Source organism: Pan troglodytes, chromosome 9 (genome assembly GCF_028858775.2).
Source record: "Pan troglodytes isolate AG18354 chromosome 9, NHGRI_mPanTro3-v2.0_pri, whole genome shotgun sequence".
In the NCBI taxonomy this organism is placed as follows: domain Eukaryota; kingdom Metazoa; phylum Chordata; class Mammalia; order Primates; family Hominidae; genus Pan; species Pan troglodytes.
Window position 1 is genome coordinate 107,804,389 of NC_072407.2, and position 23,911 is coordinate 107,828,299.

The window sequence follows — 23,911 nt, forward strand, 5'->3', positions numbered from 1 at the left end:
TTAAGGATAAGGTTGTTATCTGATTGATAACAATTCATTGGTTTCTACTTTTTCTCAGTGTGTTCCACTGATCCATCACTGTTGACCTATAAGGATTGGGAAGCCTTTCATTTTGTTTTGCTTCACAGCTTTCATCTGTCCAGCATGGAGTTTTACTTAAGGTCTCCATGTTAGAACAGCTTGTCTCCTTTGAACCCAAACAAATAACATCCATGTATTAATTTTCTACCTGCAATAATAGCATGACAGCCTTGTTGTGGGTGACAGTTGGAATCACTTAACTTAGTTTTAGCTCTGGGAGATAGCTTGCCAATTGTTCCCCTCTTTCTTTTTTCTCAAAAGAGGTGAAAGAGAGGGAGAAGTAGTTCTTGACCCAAGAGACAGATTCAGCTGCTCTCACTAACCATCTGGCCACTATTGGAGAGGACCTAATAGACTCCAGGCAATGACATTTGCCATGCAAGTCAGTTTAATGAACCTGCCACAGAAAGCCCATCTTCAAAAAGCCACCCTATTAGGTCCTGGAGGCATCAGTCCTCAAGAAGGCTAAAAAAGGTGCACATCTCTGTCAGTAACAAAACATAACCAAGCCTCTTCTTGATGATGGGTTAGGGGGAGAAGAAAAGAAAATTCATGAGGAGCTTTCTCAAAATACACCTGACCCCGACCTTCCTCCTGAGATATAGCTGAACTACTAAAAAGAAGTTATATATAAATTGTAAAGCCTGCCTGAATATTCAGATAATCCCCCCACCCCACCCTAGCACCTTTCAGAGTTTCACCTGACTCCTCAAGTTAGTAGTAAGCAGACTTTTGGCATAAGCCACAAAAAGGATAAGTTTGTAGGTCGCCTTCTCCAAAATTATTTTTATGAGAAAATGTAATATCTGCAACTGTGTTAAGCATTTAAAAAAAAAACTATTATTGATTACTGCTTATTTTTTTATGGCTACAATTTCTGAAGCTGTCTAGCATGTATGCAATCCTGATTGTAGTGCTACAATTTTTAGCAAATTTATATGCAAGATGAGTGGAGGGAGAGGGTTGAACTATTTGGGAGCGATGAGTTGCATTTTACCAGAGCACAATTCCCCTTCCCTCAGTTATAAAATTAACCATGCAGGCATTCTTTATGTAGTTAGAGGAGAGAGAAAGCCCATGATCAGCTGTTAAGAGGGCTGCAGGGAACACAGCAGCACAACTGAGATTCGAGGGTAAGGAAAATGTATTAAAAACACATTGTGACTTTCAGATGTCCTTCACCAGTCTTAGACTATAGAAGAGATATAAATGAAAACTCTTATTGCAACTTATCTGGAAGGCAGAGGCAGACAGAGAGACCTCTAATCCATCTCTTTAGTTCCTTTTTCTCTCACCCCATCTCCCACATTCTTTTGGCGTGGCAAGTCCCAAATGTCACATACCCAGAGGCAGCCTCTGGTAGTAGCAGCTTCGAAGTCCCATCCTGTCAGTGAACGAAGGGGTGACTGGAATTGCTCAGTCTGGGGAGGATTTTCTTAATGCCCATCCATGAATAAGAAAATGGCATTGTCTATATGTTTTAATGTTTTGAAAAAAATGAGACTGGGGTTGAGCTGCCCGACAAAATACAAGACACCCAGTTAAATTTAAATTTCAGATAAACAATGCAGCATATTTTTTGGAAAAGTGTGTTACAAATGTTGCATGGGACATATTAAAAAATATTTGATATGTATCTGAAATTCAAATTCACCTGAGCATCCTGCATTTTTACCTGCTATACCTGGCAACCTTCAACTCAGACCACATTAAAAAACTAGGCCATGACGAAGCAGGTAACTGACATTCAGGGTTTGTACTCACTTTCCAACTGTTAAGTGCTTTCTCTGGGCTCGAATTCACAAAGACAAGCACCCTTGTGGTACCCATTTGATCTGTTCCTACCCCTGAGTTTCACCTCCTCCCCTCTCCCCCATGCTTTTTAGGAAAGGAATCTGCAGACCGTGATTTTAGAGTAAGATGCTCCATTACTGCACTCAGGGCGGGTGCCTGGAAGGCTGGGAGAGTGCGAGCAGGAGAAAAGAAAACAGACAAAGCAAATTTTCAATACCTCGCATCTTGCCAAGGATGAGCTCTGTTTAGTTAGAACATATTCATTATTTTCACAAAGACCTTTGAGTTCCTTCAGGGAGCCAGCATTCCTTTGTTTTCTCCGCATGATTGCCCACTTGCTGGTGGAATCCCTTCTCAATTTCTACCTGTGTGTCTCCATCCTTCACCATGTAACATATAAGGGTTCCTTTGGCTTTATTTGATATGAATTTATGGGTAAACCAGGTTTGGTGAATTTGTTGTGAATAGTTGGCAATGAAAAATATTATTCCACTACCTGGGACCATCTTCTAGTGTGATATCATAGTGGTCCATGTGAGGGCTTGGGAATCAGCCACACCTTGATTTGAGTCCCTTTTCTGTTACCTACTACCATCTTTGTCTTTTTAGGAAATTAACATAACTTTTATGAACCAAATTTTTTATCTTTGAAATAGTAATAGTAGTGACTTAATTGGGTCTTGGAGTGCATTAAAAAAGAATATGAATATCAAGTGACAAGCAGGATGGGAACACAATGTCCCTCTTTCCCCTCCACCTCCCCATAGGGCTGTATCACAAATAGTTAATATTGTTAACCCAAATTAGAACTCTGGGCTTCTGAATCATACCCTACTCGCTAAATCATTCTGCTCATAAATAGAGATATTTTTATAGATTTTGGAAGGGAAGATTATGAAAAAGGGCTTTGATTCTTACTTAAAAGAAAGAAATTGGCCTAGCATGGTGGCTCACGCCTGTTAATCCCAGCACTTTGGCAGGCCAAGGCGGGAGGATCACGACGTCAGGAGATCGAGACCATCCCGGCTAACATGGTGAAACCCCGTCTCTACTAAAAATAAAAAAAATTAGCTGGGCATAATGGTGGGCACCTGTAGTCCTCGGGAGGCTGAGGCAGGAAAATGGCATGAACCTGGGAGGCAGAGCTTGCAGTGAGCCAAGATCGTGCCACTGCATTCCAGCCTGGGCAACAGAGTGAGACTCCATCTCAAAAAAAAAAAAAAAAAAAAAAAGAAGAAAGAAAAAATTTAGGAATGACCAGCTGGTCTCCTCATCTAGGCTGGGAAATAAATACCACAGTTATCCTGAGGAGTGAGACATGTCATTTTTTATAAGGGTAGAGGGAAATGGGGGAAGGAAGAGGAATCATAAAACCCTCTCATCTGTTCCTATTCAGACAATGGAATAACTGAAGATTCTTAATAAAGAAGATTTCATCCATTAATTTGTTTCATATTTAGCAATGCTATGTAGAGTTTGAAATATTTTCAGGAATTGAAAAGTGGTAATAAAATTGATGTAAAGTGAAGAAAATTTCAAGGAGGAGATTGATACACAGACAACCCTGCTTGTACTTTATGAATGACTCCAAGTGGATAAGCAATCAATATTTTCCCCTGGAGAAACATGGTGTTGGGACACTATTGCGTTGCTTAGTTCCAGTTCTAACTAGGCTCTAGGAAAGCCCCTAACCAATAAGGGTGGTAAGTGGATAGGTTCTGGAGTCAAGAAATAAGGCTTTGAATAAGTGCTCTGCCACTCACCAGGTATGCAACATTTGGACAATTTACCAAAACCCATCTAACCCCTCATTTTCTTATTGGTATAAAATAGGATTCCAGTAGTGTTCTTCTCTCCTCAGAAAGTGCTGAGTGCCTAATATGTGCTTGGCTGTGTGCTCAAAGTGCTGAGGATACATGAACAAAACAAGATAGACAATGACAGATCGTAACAGCATGAAAAAAATAAATAAGAGGACATGAGAGAGACAAACTCTGTCTCATGAGAGAGAGAGTGGGCGGTTGCTTTAATAGGCGGTCCTGGAAAGCCTGTCTTTCAGATGATATTTCTGCTAAGATCAGAATATAAGAGAGAATCAGTCCTGCAAAGAACAACAATAGCAACAACAAAAAAGGGCAAAAACCTTTCAGGGGATGAAACAGCAAGTGCAAATGTGCTGAACCAAAAAAGAACTTGATGTGTTGCAAAATGAGCAAGGAAGGAGGGGTGTGAGTTGAGGTCAGTGAGAGAATCAAGGCCTTTAGCACATGGTGAAAAGTTCGGGTTTCATTTTAAGTGCAAAGTAAGTCCATGAAGATTTTTAAAGGATGGCATGATCTGATTTATACTTTTGAAAAATCACTGTGGCTGCTATGGGGGAAAATGGACATTAATGTCTGGTACGTAGTGTCAAATAAATGCTAGTAATTAATATACTATTATTTATGTAATGGTACCTCTGCTACACATTATTGTTGATATTACTATTGATTCACACTCAAAGTATTAATGAAAGTGTCCTGTGTATGACGAGCCTGTGCAGAAATTAAAATGATACGGCGACTACTACTAAGTAGGATAAGTTATTCTGCCGCAAATGTTGCTTGTGTGTAGGCTTGAGCAAGTTAATCTCTATGAATTTCAGTCCTTTGATTTGTAAAATGGTAATAATAGTAAAGCAATTGTAGGATTTAAATGAGAAAACATATATAAAATGCGTAGTAGCGTGACAGATAGTAGGCAAATAACTAATATTACCCATTATTGCCATTTTAAGTGTATACATAAAGGGAAAAAAAGAATTGGCTACATTTTTTAGCTTCAGACTCTTAAGAACATGAAATATATACAGAAATAAATGCATAGCAATTAGTATGAGCATCTATTCTCTTACAATCCTGTATAGCCCTTTCCCTTATTCCTGTCACTATAGGGAATCTCTTCCAATTAGTTCATGGAGAATCCTTACCAAAAATGAGGTAGATCTTATTTTCCTATAACCACAGAGGTGAATATATGGCCCAGAGTTGGACAAACTACGATGTTCCCTTCCCAGCCATAGTGATTGGTTCAGAGTAGGGCATGTGACCCAAGCTTGGCCAGTCAGGGTCTATCCATGGACTTATCTGCCACAGCAATAAGAAAAGACTGTTGCTTTCCTAGAGTGGAAATGCAGATAAGTTGAGTCTAGGGCTACCACTAGCCCTTTTTGCTTGTTGAGAGATAGAGCGACAGAGTCCTGACAACGGTATTTAAGGCTCTGAACCAAACAATACCTAAAACCAGCCTTCCTACCTGACATCTCCAGTTACATGAATCAATAAATTCTCTTTTTGCTTAAACCGGAATGATGAATCAATGATTCTTGTCTAATAGACCCATGCAATTTAAGATCAGTTCTGGAAGTACATTCATCCATTTGGGGCACAAATTTGCTGTTCCCCAAAACAAATCCTTTACTTGGTTTAGGAAAAGGATTGAGAAATAGTGTTAGGTGCAAAAGAAGTGTTGATAGTTAAGACTCTATTATCTAATGGAAAGGTAGATGGGAATGTTTCCCTTCCCAGAGCCCTGCTATTCTTCCTACTTTTCATCTGTCCTCTCACCTGACACCCGAATGCCCTCATGTGTCGGGTCACCTTCAGTTCTGAGAGCTTTCTGAGTCTTTTCTGCTGCCTAGTCCATCTGCTGTTGATGCCGCTCCAGCTGTTACTGCCGAAAGCTGAGTGCAAAAGTTTTAAATACACTGCCAAGTGTGTTTAAGGGGTTTATATGAATGAAAAAAGACCAAAAAAAAAAAAATGTGGATGAGTCCTAAGAGGATTTCTTCTTTCTCACTTCTAAAGCATTAACAGAGTTTGGAAATAAAGTCTGCTATATTTAAGTTCTCAATAAATATTTTAGGAAATCAAGATAGCTTCAAGAAATGTATAATTTTAAGGCCTTACCTTCTTATGAAATCTCACAGACATTTCATATGATTTAGTTTAATACTGTGTCAAGATATTTATCCATTTATTCAGGCAATAAAGCTACACATTTCCAGGAATGAATTTAATTAAGCACAACTCTTCCTTACTGCCTAGCACCCCTCCTTTAATGCTTACCATGCTTTTGACCCCAACTCACACTCTGCATGCACGTGAGATAGCATGATGTAACAAGAGGCAGCACAGTATAATAAGAACATATGGGCTTTGGATTTCCTATTCCCAGATCTCTGCCCACACGTCCTAGGTCTATCGATCTTGGGCCAGGCACTTCACTTCTCTGTGCATTGGCCTTCTCGTCAGGAAAATATTACCTATCCTGTAAAGTTGTTTGTATTTAAAAATAGTATTAATACCGGTGTGTTGTGATATAGTTTGGATATGTGTCCTCGCCCAAATCTCATAGTGAAATGTAATCCCCACTGTTGGAGGTAGGGCCTAGTGGGAGATAATTGGATCATGGGGGTAGATTTCTCATGAATGGTTTACCACCATCCCTCTTGATACTGTTCTCATGATAGTGAGTGAGTTCTCATGAGATCTGTTTGTTTAAAAGTGTGTACTACCTCACCCGTTGGTCTCTCGCTCCTGCTTTCACCATGTAATGTGCAAACTCCTTTTCACCTTCTGCTATGATTGTAAGCTTCTAGAGGCCTCCCCAGAAGCAGATGCTTTCAGTACAGCCTGCAGAACCATGAACCAAATAAATGTCTTTTCTTATAAATTACCCAGTCTCAGATATTTCTTAATAGCAATGCAAAAATGGCCTAATACATGATGTCTCATAGTGTCTTACATATTATAATAGATTATTTCCATCAGTAGCAGAGTATAGTGGTTAAAAGCTCAGGCTCTGTCTGGGTGCAGTGGCCACACCTATAATCCCAGCAAGTTGGGAGGCCGAGGCAGGAGAATCACTTGAGGCCAGGAAACTGAGACCAGCCTGGGCAACTTAGTGAGACCCCATGTCTACAAAAAATAAAAATAAAAAATTAGCCTGGATGGTGGTGCATGCCCACAGTCCTAGATACTCAGGAGGAAGTCTGAGAAGGGAGGACTGTTTGAGCCCAGGATTTCAAGCCTGCAGTGAGCTATGATTGTGCTACTGAATTCCAGCCTGGGTAACAGAGTGAAACCCTGTCTCTTTAAAAACAAACTAACTCAGGTTCTGAAATCCAACTGCTGGGGTTTGAATCCCAGCCTCTTCACTTACTAGCTTTGTTGTATTAGGCAAGTTGCTTATCCTCTCAAAGCTGCAATTTCCTCATCTTTAATGGGGAAATATTGATAGTATCTATCTTGTTAGTGTGCCATGGAGATTAAATGAAATGTTGGTAAATCATCATTTTTCTCAAACTTACTCAGTGAAATAGTAGCGAATTATCACAAAAGCAACATTCTAGTTATAGGATAACATGAAAGGGGAATTAAGAATTTTTGAGTATCTAGTATGGACCATGGCTCATGACTAGAGCAGTGAAAAAACTTATCGTGGTGTTTACACATCTGCATTCATATAGCATTGATACAACATTTGGGTGCTTTATAGTAATAAATCTGAAAACTAGCTCAGTGTTGTGGCCAGAGTAAAGTAATAGTTTTTAAATTATTTTTTCTATTCATTCCTTTACAACTAGAGCAAGATGTGTCAGGTGTATCATACATTTCCAAACATTGTCATGTAAAGAGGACACTTTAAATTTTCATTAAATCTCATAGTGATAGTTATAAATGATAGGATAAATTCCATTTCAAAATAATTACCAATATTTTCTGTAAATTCAGTAGATTCTTGTAAGATTTATATTTTGAATACATTACAGAATATCGTACATTATATAGAGAGAGTATTTCTTGCCTACCTGTGCCTTCTAATTAATCTTACATATTAACAAAAGGAAGATATTTCTAGTAGTGAAGATCAGTGTACGTGCAGAACCATATTATTACAACATAGGAATCTGTAAGCAAGATGAAAAACAGCCAAAGGACATGCATCAGAAATTAAATACAGTGGAAAATATGGCAATCATTTTAATTTACTGAAGCAAGCACCTACACAAAGCAAGAACACAGAGCAGAGATACAAATGCTCTAGAATAGAGCTCAGGAAAGTAGTGTAAGAAGAAAAATAAATGGAAATAAATGTGGAATTAGAAAGACAAAGGAGAATGAACATTGCTAAAAATACAGCATGGGTCATAAAAAGTGACCAAAATAAAATAGGTAAAGAGTTTTCAAGGATTAGATAGCAAATTACAGGTATAGAAGAGAAGACAGGCACAGGAGATCCCCAGAATGCATAAATTGAGTCCCAAGTGTTGGTTAGAAAAAGGTGATGTTTGGTTTGAAGACTAATGAGCTAGAACTTGCCTGTGCCACCCTCATATGCAAATGTCCCACAGACTGTTGGAAGTGCAGGTCTGTTACTCAGGGAAGAGATGAATGCTACTTCACTGTTACGTTTGTTTTTACATTCAGAGAGTGGCCTGGGTAACCTACTGCACAGCAAAATAACCTGCATGTCTGGCTGGTCACAATTCCATCCATTATAACCACTAATACTCACAGGTAAAGAATGAATCTTCATCTTGCTTGCTTGCTATGTTATTTTTCTCCAACTATTCAATTAATATTTTATTACATATAATAATAGTAACAGAGATAATTCAGATGGATAGCATTCCCAGAATGTTCACAAACATCCTCTAAATAAAGCTTTTGTCACCTTAGAGCATAAAATGCCTGCCTAGAGCAATTACATGACAAATACAACTTTCACATATTGACATCTTCCCTTCCTGTGCACTGGAGAGGGCATAATGGGAACCAAACTGCCAAAGGGCAAGGAATAGGACAGAAAAGGCAGGCACAGAGGGCTTGAGCTAATAGCCAGATATAAGTAACCTTTACTCCAAGATGCTGACATCCATTTAATATAGGCCTCTGAAAATTGCTAGCAGTTTGATATGGGATTTTAGAAGTCATATGTTTTGAAACTTAACTAATCCCTTGTTTTTAATTTAATTTTTATGCATGCGTAACAAAGTCAAGCTACATTAATTAGGTTAAATTTCATGACCACACACTTTATACAAGGAAGTCAGGACAATGGAAAACAATTTTTCTCTTCATCTTTCTAAGGTACATGGATTAAGGACTGAAAAAGCAGCCATTTGGGTTTGGACACTGTCAGTTTATTTTAGTATATAATTTGTCCTTTGAGGCATGGTGAAACATTTATGATTTCAAGAACTAGGGCAACTAAAGGTGGAAAAGTAGAAATGGCTCTTTACTTATTTATGTGCATGCTCTGATTGAAAGACATACAGGGAAGAATTTCAGAACCTGTGGTCTAATACCATACTATGTGATTTTGGATCCTGGCTCTAACTCTTACTATTTATATGACCTTGTGTAAGGCAGTTAATATCTCTGTACCTCTATTTCCTCATCTGTAAAATAAAAATGATCATGAGCCTATTTTGGTGACAATTAATTCTCATAAATCACTCATAACAGTACTCAGCACATAACATGCACTCAATTAATTTTAACTCCCATTAATTGCATCTTTACAAGCAATCAGAAAATTACACTTTCTTACTGAAAAATACAATCTTAGGTATCGTTGACAGTGTACCAAAAATTCAGTTAAAGAATACTTATATTTCATATTCATAGTTCAAATATAACATTTGTGGGAGTTTCTCTACTCTCTGAGGGGTTATAGGCACATGAAACGCTCCTGGGTAGGGGGTAAGTGTAGATAAAATTGCATGAAAAGTTTTGTTTTATAACATATATACATTATCACACATTATTATATTTAAATCTCTCAGCAACACAATGAAATAAATAGGTATTACTATTATCTCTGATATGCATTGAACTGTGTTCATCTAAAAAATGATATATTGAAATTCTCACCCTCATTACCTCAGAACATGAACTTATTTGGATGTAGAGTCATTGAAGATGTAATTAGTTAAGATGAAGCCATCCTGGAGCAGGTGGGCCTCTAACCCAGTGTGACTAGTATCCTTATAAGAAGATGGTTATGTGAAGATGGAGATACACAGGAAGAACACCATGTCACCACAAAGGCAGAGGTTGAAGTTATACTACTCCAAGCCAAAAAATGACAAAGATTGCCAGAAAACCACCAGAAACTAGGAAGAGGCAGGGCAAGAGTCCCCTCCAAGCTTCAGAGGGAGCATGGCCCTTCAGAGGGAGCAGACTTCAGACTTCTAGCCCCTAAAATTGTGAGACAATAAATTTATGTTGTTTTAAACTACCCAATCTGTGGCACTTTGTTTCCACATCCCTAGGAAACTGAAATAATCCTCTTTTCACAGATAAGGAAACTCAGGCCTAGAGAGTAAGATCACGCAACTAGTAGGTAAAGGAAACCATTTTTGCATTCAAAGCACAACTTTTTCTATTGGGACATCTTGTCTCTTTCCATCATTCCTTTGCACACTGTTCACTCCAGCCATGCTCTTCAAATAACCCTTCCTCAAACATGCCAGTCATGGACCCTCTTTATCTTTGGTCATAGGGAAAAAATATATATTTATTTGTCGGCTCCCCCATGCCAGGCATCTCACTGGGCAGTTTTCATATGCAATGTTCTCTCAGTCTTGCATATGAAATGAATTTTCTGCCATTTTTCCTACATGAAAATCCTCATTCTTCAACTGCCAAGTGAAATTCTCCAAATCCATCAAGTTTCCATCTATGTTGTCAGAATTATTTTTTTCTGTTTATTTCCATTGATCTCTAATTTTTGTAGGTGATTCATAGTCTATAGCATTCTGTCAATTTCACTGAATTTTAAGATCTTTAGAGACAGGGTCAGAAATGTAATAGCCCTTTAAGGAACAACAGACAAAGTCACTAAAATTTTTACTTAGACTCCACAATCTGAAATGTAGCCTTTCCTGATTTATATATGCCATATGCAATCTTTGTCTTATTTTCCAAACCAAAAATTGGTCAGCAGGCTGTTAAGAACAGAAGAAAGAGCGAAAACTTCCCGGATGGTATATGAGGCCTGAACGTTTATTAGTTTTTGTTATTGTTTTTGTGTTTAAATTGGTTCTCTATTTACTGTACCATTGACCTCTCTTCCTCACTCTCACACCTTCTGTTCAATTTGAAATTTCACTGAATATTTAGACATCCAAAACTGAGAGCTCACTCAGTTTCAACACTCAATAAAAAGGTGAGATAAAAGCTTAAACTTTCATAAAGTAAAAGTCAAAATTTGTACTTTAGAACATGGTTTCAGAAAATAATAACAACAATATAGGAAAACAAAGGAAAATCAAAATCTGAATGATTTAGTTAAAATTGTATTGAAGCAATTTGATTTTGGCAATATTGTTCCCTCTGAAGAAATTGTAGGAGGGGGTATTAGGTCGTTCTTGCATTGCTATAAAGAAATAACTGAAACTGGGTAATTTATAAAGAAAAGATGTTTAATTGGCTCATGTTCTACAGGCTGTACAGGAAGCATAGTCCTGGCATCTGCTTGGCTTCTGATGAGGCTTAAGGAACCTTATAATCATGGTGGAAGGCAAAGGGAGAGCCGGTGTCTCACATGGTAGAAGCAGGAGCAAGAGAGAGAGGGCGGGGGAGGAAATGCCACATTTTACAACCACCAGATCATGTGAGAACTCACTTATTTCAAAGACAGCACCCAGCCATGAGGGATCCACCCCCATGACTCAAACACCTCCCACTAGACCCCACCTCCAATAGTAAGGATTACAATTCAACGTGAGATTTGGGCAGGGATAAATATCCAAAGTATATCAGAGACTCTTCATAATTTGAATTCTGTAAATTTCATTTCTTGTTCATAATTTTCCCATAAAATTTATGCTAAAAAATTCTTAATACCCACACACACTTAACACATTAGGCCAGTAACTGGCACAAACCATGACTTACCATATTAAGCCGAGTCAGGCTGATCTCACTGCTGCTTTGAGGTACCCATATAATGCTGCAGAACTACTGCACATTGCAGGTGAGCTAGACACTGCTGCGCTCACCATGCAGGTTCCCAGAACCGGGAAAATCCTTTTGCTGTAGAACAATTTGCATTACAAAGAGATGCTAATACCTAAAGCGTAAGTGTAACTGAAATGCTTAGCTTTAAGCCAGGCTGTGCCTTTGTAGACGTAGGGTTATTTAAACTCCTGTAGCATCTTTCTTCAGAGTAATGAGGAACTTGACAAATAATATAAATATAATTTCATGACTGGCATGCAATAATAATCAAGATAAAGTTTAAATGCCAGGCAGACGACATATAGCTAGGAGTGCTGCCCAATGCCTACCCCAGAGGAAATCAGAGTGGCTCTTTGAGTAAAAGAATGTGAAGTTTCATTTACCCAAGACCTTTCTGTTTTCCTTCAGTTTGATTTAACAGAATTATGAGGGGGGAAAAATGAGAGGAAGTCAGACACTCACTATAAATGTTTATACTTATGCAGGTCAGTGTCACCAAGTAGGTTGCAAAGTCTTAGGAGGGAAACTTGTTTTCATTACCTTTACATGTCTGTAACACTTAGCATAATGTCTGGCATAATGTCTGAGCAATTGTAGGGTGCTCAGGGAATGCAATGATTTTTCTACCCAAATTTTCCTTTTACCATATTTGTTCATGTGCTTCTTCAATTATACATTCATGTAATTTTACTTAAATTTTGTTTTGCTTTGGTAATTGAGTAATTAAAACAAAGTATGGTGAATTGGAGTTTAATTATCCTTGTGGTATGTTTTAATATCTTCTTAACATAATAATAGTATAATGCCAGTTAAGAAAGTGAAACCATCTGGAGAAAGAAGATGGGGTTAATATGTCACAAAAGTATATAATAAAAATTGATTTTCTTATGGGAGTGTATAATATTTGCAAGGAAATTATTTGCAAGGACTGAGTAGAGTGTAAATGTTGAGTAAATGTATTTTTGGTTATTACTCTTTCTGCTGTCTTTAATACAATTGATGCTTCTGAACATTTCTTCTTCTATCATGTTGTAAGTACTGAGTTCTTTTCAGTATGTATTTATAGCCTCTTCCAATGTTTTCTGCTATTTTAGAATGATAGTGGTACCAGGCAATATATTAACTCTCTTAGTTCAATCCCATTTCGTATTTCCCCATTAATCTTGTTCAGGATTTCTGTCAGGATCTTCTCAAATGCATTGTGATAAAGCAGGATTCATATCACTGTTTACAAAACTTCATTTGGAATCACAATATTTGTTGGCAGATTCATGTATGTCTCCCAGCGGATTTAACCAGAGCTAGTTCTGACTTATGGAACACAGCTTGAATTACAGAAGCCACTATTTACAGACTGAAGAGGTGGATTTCTTTTTTTTCTTCTCTTGTCATAAACATCCAATTTCTTCTACAAGAAGAGGCAAGAATGCTGTGGTTAGGTTCTTGTGGAAAAAAACATAAGGTAATAAGTAAGAAAGAGAAGAAAAAATACAGAAAACGGGACAAAACATGGATAAGAGGCTTGAAGAACTGCTGATGGGAACTCAAGAAAGCAGGTGGTGGAAAGGACATTTTGCAGAATCGAGTGGATACAGCTGATGAAAAGAGTGGTGTGGCATTTTCCCAAGATATTGTGGTTACTGCTATCTTATCTGAAACATAATAAATAAATCTAAAATTAAATGTTTCTAAGTCTTGGCATAATGAACAAAGTATAATAAGATCTATGGATATTGCAATTGGGACTGACAATGGAGTTTGATGCTCCAGATAATTATTGCCTTCTACATGGTTTACATCTAAAGGAGGTTTTTGAGACGGGATTTTTTTATTATTAATGCATGTTTCATGGGCTGAATTGTATCCCCCTCCAAATTCATATGTTGTAAGCCTAACCCCCTGTACATCAGAATATAATTGTATTTGGAGATGATCCTTTCAAGATAAGATTAAGTTAAAATGAAGCCATTAGTGTGGGCCCTAATCCAATTTGACTGATGTCCTTATACAAAGGGAATTTGGACATACAGAGACACCAGTGGTGCGTGTGCACAAAGGAGAGACCATGTGAGGATGGAGGGAGAAGGCGGCCATCTGCTAGCCAAGGATACAGGCCCCAGAAGGAACCAAACCTGCTGACAGCCTGATCTTGGACTTCTAATCTCCAGAACTGTGAAAAAGAAATCTCTGCTGTTTAAGTCATCCAGGCTGTGGTGTTTTGTTATGGCAGCCTTAGCAGACCAATACAGTAGGCATATAGTTTTAAGAGTCAAACAGTTCAGTTAGGCTTAAGAACATCCCACAGCCTCTGGTTCCACCCCCTGTTCATCCCAATTCTCACTCTCAATGGCAACCACTTTCAGCTGTTTTAGTTGTTTCTTATGGTGTATACTTCTTTATTCTCAAATAGCATTTTATACTATTTCTTAATTTTTTATTAAACAATATCTGACTTCCTACTATGGAAGATGAAGATGTAGCTCCCCAACAGCTTATTCCACTATCACAAAACACACCCACCTACACGTGTTGCTTCCCCAATATTCACAATAGTGTTGCATCACAATATTTAGTGTTCTCATTTCTATGCCTATTTAAATATTATTTATAGTTGAGCCATGTAGAACAACGTGATTATATTTGTACCATATATTGTTCTCCCTGGAGTTAATAATTGCCTCACAGAATGTGCATAAATAGCTTTGCGCAGTGGCAGTATCATAGCCAGTGAGGTTTATCTGAAGCACGATTACTACTAATTGAAAACAGAATGTGCATAAATAACAAGTCAGTTATTCCTCCAGGAAGATCTCGCAAGAAATCAAGGCTAGCCTTATCTTTGAAGTATCTCCACAATCATCTGTGGGGTACATAATCTACAGCCAGAGATACTTAAGGCTTTTTATTTTGTGCCTGGTATAAGATGGCAGATGTGTTGCCACGGCCAGTATAATGATGCCTCTAGGGAGCAACGGTAGCCATCCAGGAGGTACAGGCTTGATCAGACTTTGATTCCAGTCAGTCTCATCAGAGAATGGTCTTTTCTCCATTGTTAGTCACTGAGGTCAGTGAACGACTCAGAGACTTCAATCAACAGCCACAATTTGTTTACCCTATTTATGGTCTCAAAGATGGATAACATTACTCTTCCAGTCTGTAGTTTTCCAAGTGTCGAACCAAAAAGCTAGGCCAATGGAAATCACCCAAGAATCAGTAAAACTATAACAAGATTTATCAAGGGGAATATTGGCCAAGACTATGAGAACAGCCTTGAGTTCTGCCCACTGAGCCAAGTGGCCACATTCATTTTTGATTTTGCATGACTGGCGCTTCATATGTACAGCTGCAGCAGTCCAGGGGACATCACTGGGTTTCAGCCCAGCTGAACTATTATTGAACCAGGCCTAGGCATTTATGGGAACTGCTGAGCCAGCAATGTGGTTCAGGCAATAGAGTGCCTCCTTTTTACCTAAAGCTGAGATGCTGCTGGGTTCAGGCCAGCTACGTTCTTGAATAAACATTTCTATCTAACAATTGAGGCTTGCTTGTCTTTTCCACCTTTTAACACAATTGAGTCCAAGTTGACTTACCCCAAAATAGAGACATTAGGCCAGCCACAAGGCTTCTATGCCTCAGATATTCAGTTTCAACAAGAATACAGTAATTTACAAGAGCATGTACCTGGTATCTGCATCTAAGAGACAAAGATCTCCAAACCCCTTAGGGGTGCCTCTGGGTGAAGGCTGTCTCCTTTTGCCCAGAGGATCCAATTGGTAAAAATCATCAGTCACAGTCATTTAGCTCAAGGGGTCGTTAGGTTTGTGAGACACTAAAGGTACTACCACCTCTCTATTTGTGGCTCTTCTGAATTGGGAGATCCCTTATGATATTTATGAACATTCCTAGTACAGGCATACAATACCAATTATATATTCTGCGTGGAAGCCGCAAAAATAGTACATTAAATTCTCCCAAAGAAATTGACTCACAGCACCACTTTAGCTTCCCTTTCCATGGTGAATTCCATCCAAACCCTATAGTTGAATTTGGATGTCCCCTCTCCTAAGCAGGACCAGATGGGCTGGTGGGCCCCGTATCCAACAAAGCCTTAAACATTTGATTCCCTTGCCTCCCCGGCATACTCAGACGTGTGTGTATAACCTTCAGTTCCCCTTGAGGACAAGCTGGCCTCAGCCCTGCCCCTAAACATCTTTTTCCTTAAAGCAGCTGAAATTGGGGTAGCATGGGATGGAGGGGATATGGAGTGGGGAGAGAGAGGTTGCAGGGAGAAAGGGGTTCTATGCCATGAAAACAAGGCATTGCTCTCACTTTTCATTTCAATCTATGCAGCCACTAGACTTGTAGACTTCTTTGGGTCAGTTTCTCATTCCCCATGGGACACCTGCATCTGATTACAAGCCAAATCCAGGGCAGTAAGAGCCTGAAAACTAGTGAATGCCTCATCTATGGTTTCCAACTGGAGCCTGTCTGTCTTAGGGACATCTATCCAAGAGGGACAAAGCTTCCATAGAGCAGCCAATATTCACTGCAAAAATATTCTTAGATATTTTATTGTCTTCTCTGAATGGATCCAGGTTTGTCATGATAGATTGCAGGAGAAGCTGAGCCTTTAGATGGCCTTGCTCTTGACATTCACCTTTAACAAGAATTGCATGCTTCTCTCATTTTCCAAGCAAATCAGACTAAGTTCTTAAAATTGATTTGGTTTCGGAAGTCACATATTTCTCGCCTTTCTCACTCAGCGAGGTTATGCGATTCTGGAACTGTTTTCTGATAGGGGAAAACCTCTGCCTACACAGAGTGAATCTTCATAATGCTTTTAACAGTTGGGCCTACGAACATCCAAATTGTCAAGGAAGTCTCCTGTGCGAAACAGAGTTAACAACTAGGGCACTATATCGGCAGTTGTCTTTAACCCTATTTCCTATTCTTTGGTCAGCAACCACCACCCCAGTTCCTTCTCATTAATAGGCAATAAAGTGGAGAACCTTGTATAACCTGGTTGACATATAGTTTAGTCAACATCTTTGTTATTGATACCTATGGATTTTTTTCCAAATTCTATTAATCAGCTTGTGAGACCTTCATCCTTCCTCATCCAGAAAGCCCTACCACTCACTGTTCCAGCTGCATTGCCAAATTGTCAAGAACTGTGATGGATCTGAGACTTTACACTACTGACAAGCTAACAAGTTATCCTGGCTCCTGCTCTAAATCATAAAGTGAAAATGATTTCCAGGCTTGGGTAATTCCATAGTTTCTACTTCAAATCAGCAGTTTCCAAAAGTATTTATTCAGACTAAGAATCAAGAAAATATTGTCATAGTAAAATAATATTTGTTATATATGATACAATATCAAATCAGTGACATTACTTTAGTGGAGATTTTTAAATTATGTTGCTGATTCATTACTATTAAGCAGAATAGAAAATATTTAGAAGAAAAAAAACAGTAAATTGAAGGAATAACCTGAAGTTGAATTTCTATTTTGAAAAATTTTCTCGTGTTAAATAAACTTATCTTAAAATAAATCTTCTTCATTTCAGAGGTTTACTAAAATGTTCTATAATTTTATTTTACAGTCAGAGGATGATAGAAAAGAGAATGGTGTGGATATTCTGGTACCACCGTCATTCATAAAAGGAAAAGATAATGAGATCTAAAAAAAACTGTCAAAATTTTCTTCCATTCATCAGTGCTGCAGAGCTAGAGAAGAAATAGAGCTATGCAGTATAACTGCTGATTATTTTATGATTTCATCACCAAAAGAACAGAAGAGAAATTAATGGGGATACCAAATAGGGAAAATATGCATTTATTAAGTCTCCTTACATTTTATTATACTATATAAATATTTTTAAATCAACAACTTCTGGTTAAGTCAATAGACTATCAACTAAATTTGCTTTTTATGTATTCAAGGATAAAATAATTAATCTGATTCTGCCAAACACTTGACATGTTTCTGGTATAAAGGAGGATTTTAGTGCACAATATTTAAAAACCATGTGGCAAGCACTTTTTATATGTAATGCTTTGTTAAGATACTATCAGTGGGAACAGGGCAGCTTTTTCAGTAGAATTTTTATTGCCATACTATTTTTAGTCATTAAAGATATGTCCACAAGATCTTATTCCAATCTGACAATTGACATCACAATGTGAATTAAATCAGTTTAGTCATTTTTAAATGCAGCTGAAGGGAAACAGCTCTGGATATTTCAAACATATTACTGTTTCTCTTTCACAAAATTTAATTTGTTTCTCAACTGAACTAGAGCCTCTGGGCGTTTGTAGAGGGAAAATAAAACCTCCAAGACTGTTTTATTCTGTATAAAAGCCGCTGTGCTCAGAATGAACCCGGAAAGACATTTAAAGGTGAACAAATGACATAGCCAAGCATACATTTCTTATGATGCAGTAGGAACCGTAGTTGGCACATTAACCATCACTACCCCTGTATGTGGTATGTATCCAGATAATTTCATATGTTGGAAATGCTACCTAGGCAGCATTGGCGGTTCCTACCTGAGACAGCTAATACAGGGTATTATCTGAGGCTGCCAACATGGATGAAAATTATACTTTGGCAAGTTTGCACTTAGTCACAATGCAAAATGAGGACAGATTTAAACATGACATTTTGCCAGTCAGGAGACTTTCTAGAAGATGAAAGACTGGTGAAATAAATCTCAATGTTTTCATTAAAAAAAAAAAAAAGAGTATGAGGCTTTCAGACTTTCACTCTTTGTGAGGCCTGTGATTTGATTTTCCATACATGGTGTACAAAATTTTCAGGAGGCAGTAATACAATTACTGGGAAATGGGTTATCTGAAATCCTCATAGCCTTATATCTTTGAGGACTACTTCTTATTCCATGGGGTGTCCCAAGATATAATTTTTGACATGAGTTTCCTATGTTCAGCTACTTGAAGCACTCCAAATATTCAGAGACAATTTTCAGCCTTACCAGAAAGAATGGCTTGCTGATATTAAAAATTAAAAACTTGAAAATAGAGAGGAGACATAGAGTTCCCAGTATTCCCAGACAGACTTGAAACAGGCAAAGGGGTTGTTTATAGAATCATCTAACAATAACAGCTGCTATTTATTGTGTGCTATATCCAGTGATGTACACACACACACACACACACAAATAGACTGATAATCTCTAATTCTCAGCAGATCCTATTATAACCCTTTTACAGATAGGAATAATGAGGCTCATTAAGACTTAGTAATTTGCAGAAGACCATCTAATCAGTAAGGCAGAGAGCCTTGAACTGAGGATATGTCTAAAATGAGGAACTGAAACATCAAGTCCCTTCTAAGCTGACACCCCAACTTCCTGGCAATGCAAGACCACTAACTAGCTCTTTAGTGGGAGTTACGTGGAGTCAAGAAAAGAAGTGTCTCCTCATGTTTCATCTTCTTACTCAGCCAGTCTGCCACAAATTGAGGAGACTTCAGCGGATGGCTGTGGAATGATTTTAATTACCACCCTTACCTGCCAGTGACAAAAGTGGCAAGGACTGCTAGCTTCCAGGAACAGCCATTGCAATTGTGTTTGTGAAAAGTGAAGGGACTTTGCCAGGCAGTTTAAATTGAAACATGATCAACTACCCACAGAGAGTTAGTCCTAGTGCCAGAGGGACCACTTAAAGTGGCCTAGCTATAAGAAGACATATTCCTTCACACTATGTCAACATATACTAAGAGAGGTGCTGGTGTCTGTTTGGGGAGAAGTTTGCAGAAAGGGAGAAATGCATGTAATCCATTGGGACTGGTTCCACTTTCTGTAGATGATAGAAATTGAAGAGAGAGAAGCAGAAAGCTATTTTATCCATATATAAGTTTAAAATTATAGACTCAAGGAAAGACAGGCATAGGGAGGGCTGAGTTGGGGAGGCATGTGAATGAATGTGAATTGGAGAAAGAGAAAATGTGCAGAAGAGAGCTGGAAAAGTATAAAAATAGAAGCCTGCAGAAAATTATTTTGATCACTATAAAACAAAACTAACAGACTGATAGACCTGGCTAAAATCAAAGCAGTTCATAAATCTGATACTGAAAGGACTGAAAGGACATTTTCAAAATACTACTTTGATTCTCTATTGCCTGCTGCATGAAACTCAAACCCCTTAGCTTAACATCGAAGATCTTCCAGTGCTCTTGACAATTACGCCATTCTGTATGCTGAAAATTTCACTAGTAAGTTTTCTAAATGGGCAGTGAGGTGACAGACTTGTGTTTTAGAAATACCACTGGTAGCATTATGGATTATTGATGGAATAAAATAGGAACCATGGACAGGGTGACTATTTGGGAAACTAGTGCAGTGGCTTGGTCTCAAAGATGATGAGGATATGAACTAAAATAGTGAAAGTGGACGTGGGAATTGTGCTGGACTTGGATTTCAAAATGCCAACTAAAATTTATTCAAGTTTATTCAAATACAGAATATTTTGTCTCTAGGCTATTTATGTAGAACCTGGAGGCTCCACTTAAGATGAAGACTTGGGAGGAGAAAGACAGACTTTTCTCTGCTGGCTGGCTCATAGCCCCTATAGAGTTGATGATGGCACTAGCCATGTAGATGATAAGCTAGATCTCAGCAGGTTTTCTGGTCTTATACACAAGTGAGCAGATAGTAGGTGGTCTACTTACGAAATTTCAAAGTGGAAGAAATGTTTGAAGCTTCTCAGTCATGGATTCTATTCCTCACTTGCAGTTTTATCTACTCAATTGGACATAGGCATAACACATAAAAGGATAGGCAGAAGCCTGGCTTAAGAGACCTATTCTCCACCCAGGCAAAGGGCCTGTTTGACTCATCTCTGTGGCCTTCCTTTCCACTTTTCTATTATTTCTCCCACTGCCTTAACAGGTAGTTTTGCTGAATATTGCAGAGAATTATTTTGAAAACCATTTCAACCAAAAGTGTACATGTCACTTTTAGCTAGTGATCTTATCTGTCTTTATCTTAGACTCCTAAGAGAGGTGAATTATACACACACGCACACACACACACACACAATTTTTTATTTATCTATCAACCATGCCAAATGTGGTAACTTTAAAAAGCATTTATTATTTCTAATGACTTTTTGTGATGACTTGACTCAGCTGAGTAGTTCTGCTCCTGTGATGATGGCTGGGTCTATACTCATTTGGGTACTTGACTGGGATAGAATGTCCAAGATGGTTCATTCATATGCCTGGCAAGTTGGTATCAGCTCTCAGCTGGTATCTCCACTGGGTCTATTAACCAATATTCCTTTTTTCTCCTCCTTGTGGCTTTCTTAAAGCATGACATGTACGTTCCAAGAAGGAGTGTTTCAAAGGATAAGTTCCAGTGTGCAAGCACTTAGCAAATCTTCAATTGCATCTCTCTTAGCTCCATGTCATTGGTCAAGACTAGTCACAAGGCCAGTGCAGATTAAGGGGAAAGGAAATAAGCTCCATCTCATGACATCAGGAATAGCATGAGCATATGGGAAAAGGACACTGTTGGGGGCTATCTTTGGAGATGCCTTACTAAATACACACACAACACTCATTTGTATGCAGTGTTAAAATGTGCATTTAAAATGAATACAAAAATCCTTCCTGTGTTACAATATTCATACATAACAATTCATGCTCAGAATATTGTCCCCGTACTCATCACGTAAAAGGAGAAACATTATAAAGTGTCGTGGGTATTAAAGCGAGTGCCTCTGATAAATTGTGAATTGTCCACAGACTCTTCTCTATTGTAGGAAATCAAGGAATGAGCAACCATTGAGATAGGGGAGCAAGTGGTGGAGCTTTTGGGAGGGTTGCAATGCTCAGCTCTGCAGGTTATGCTACGTATAGCATTGGCTCCATTCTAAGACGCCATCGTATGAATGACACCCTTCAGAGTTGTGCAGTGCAAAAACATCCACCATATCCCTGGCTCTGTACTTTCTAAATGGGGACACTGAGTAAATAGCAATGTAAAACCCAGGAGAAGTAAGCGTAGCAGAGAAGACAGTGAATTCCACCTTGGACATGCTGGATTGGAGGGGCCTGTGCAACTTCCAGACTTAGGTATGCGATGGATAGTAGGAAATGTTGATTTGGAGCTCAGTAAGGCCGGGGAATCAGTGAAATCATCAAAGCAAAACAGGTTTGGGAAGAAGAGCCTGAAACAATAACCCTGCAATGTATGCAACCGAAAAGTGAGATCCAGTAGAGCATTCTGAGAAAGAGCAGTCAGAAAGCCACAGCAACTTGACATATATCTGCTGGAATGAGACAGAGCAGTAAAAGCCATTTCCTTAAAATGAATGCAAAGATGTCTGCTTAACACAGGGTGATTAACTTTCTATTACTGTCTTTACACAAGCTCTCTGAGGGTCTCCCAGAGACAAGGTGTTAATGAATGGAAAAGCTGCTTTTTCCTTCTCACTTTCTCCCTGCTGTGGAGCATCTAGGATGACTTTAAATAATGATAAGTTTGCCTTGTGTAGTGCTTTACAGTTTACAGAGCATGTTCACTTACTTTATCTAATTTGTTCTCTGCTGCAACCCTCTGAAGTACACAGGGCTGGTATTAGTATCTTCATTTTACAGATGAGCAAACTGAAGCCGAGAGAAGTGATTATTCCAGAGTGGAACTGTCCTCCGACTCCCAATTCAGTTGTTTCCACTGAGCCGCTCAATTATATTAAAGATCAAGTCCTTGCTTTTCATTTGTCCATGGAGATACCTGTGTTATCTAAATTAGGAGTTTTCTGTCTTACAGTTATCAGCCTTAGCAGAGAAGATGTGGCAGAAGCTGGGACTCAAGGGTGGCTGACATTGTCCTTCGGCATTTTTAGTGACTGTATTCCACTCCTTCTCTTTCTGGTGTACGGCTTTCAGAATATAGGTTATTTTTTTCTCAAACAATGAAGAAAGGTAATTGGTGATCTCTGCCTTGAGTAATGCTATTGAACAAATCTTACAAGTATGAAATTTAACATGCTTTTTTATTGGTAGAAACAGCTCTCGTTATCTTTTAAATCCCAAATTTATGTGACTGTAAATCATCTTTTTTTTATAATTTATCATTACTGCTTCCTTCAAATTCCCACGTCTTTTGGCAAACCCCTTTTTCAGCACTCCCTTATCAGAATTTTATTCTGAGAGCTTCCACTTCTTCACGCTGTATTTCTATGCAGTTTTCCTTTCTTGTCACGCATACAACAGATCTTTACTGGATGCTTATTAGGTGTGAGAAACCATATAAGTTTCTTGGGTTACGATAGGGTTATTATCCAAAAATAACCAGTGCTAATATTTGATGAACATTATTTCACCTGTCTCCCTCCATCTCTCTCATACGTACACATGTAGATATAAACATATTCTTATGCTATATCTCAGTCCTTCCATTTCTTTGTAACATCTAAATTATTCAACATAATTATTAACCTGATAAACCAATCTGTACAAATATAATGGAAGATCTATAGATGATATAGATATAGATACAGACAGATACAGATGGTAGGATGGAAATAATTTTGCAAAAGTGAGTTCAAAAAATAATGCTATTTTTATACATAAAATAAATAAGTATTCTACCTGAATTTATTAGAAGTAAAGGAAACTGGGACAAAGGGTTAAGCAACTGATGAACTTCAAATAAATTCCAACAAAACATATTTCCCACAAGAGTCCTCTAATATTAAGGAAAGAAAACTGTAAATAATACTAGGAGGCCAGAGTCATTATAGTTGCTTTTGTTTTAGTCTTAACTACATGTTTCTATTTTTTAAAGTGCAGATTGGCTATGTGCTGTCAAAAGTGTGAAATAGAGAGACCTTACATGTTCTCCTACCTATCCACAACCATATTCCAGTCCTGTTACCTTATTATTTCTACATGTTCAATATATGTTATATTCATATTGTTTTTCTCTAGTCATAGTTTCTGGCTGAGTCTCAACTGTTTATTTTAATGAAAGCAATGTTCACCTACAATCATTTTAC

At 38.1% G+C, this 23,911-nt stretch overlaps 1 protein-coding gene and 1 pseudogene across 9 annotated transcripts in view; both read left to right on the forward strand.

Annotated features, from left to right (window-relative positions):
- GRIA4 (glutamate ionotropic receptor AMPA type subunit 4) overlaps positions 1 to 23,911 on the forward strand; it is a 374,575-nt gene that overhangs the window by 202,408 nt on the left and 148,256 nt on the right. The window lies entirely within an intron of this gene.
- On the forward strand, positions 14,584 to 14,775 carry LOC112204957 (U4 spliceosomal RNA; annotated as a pseudogene).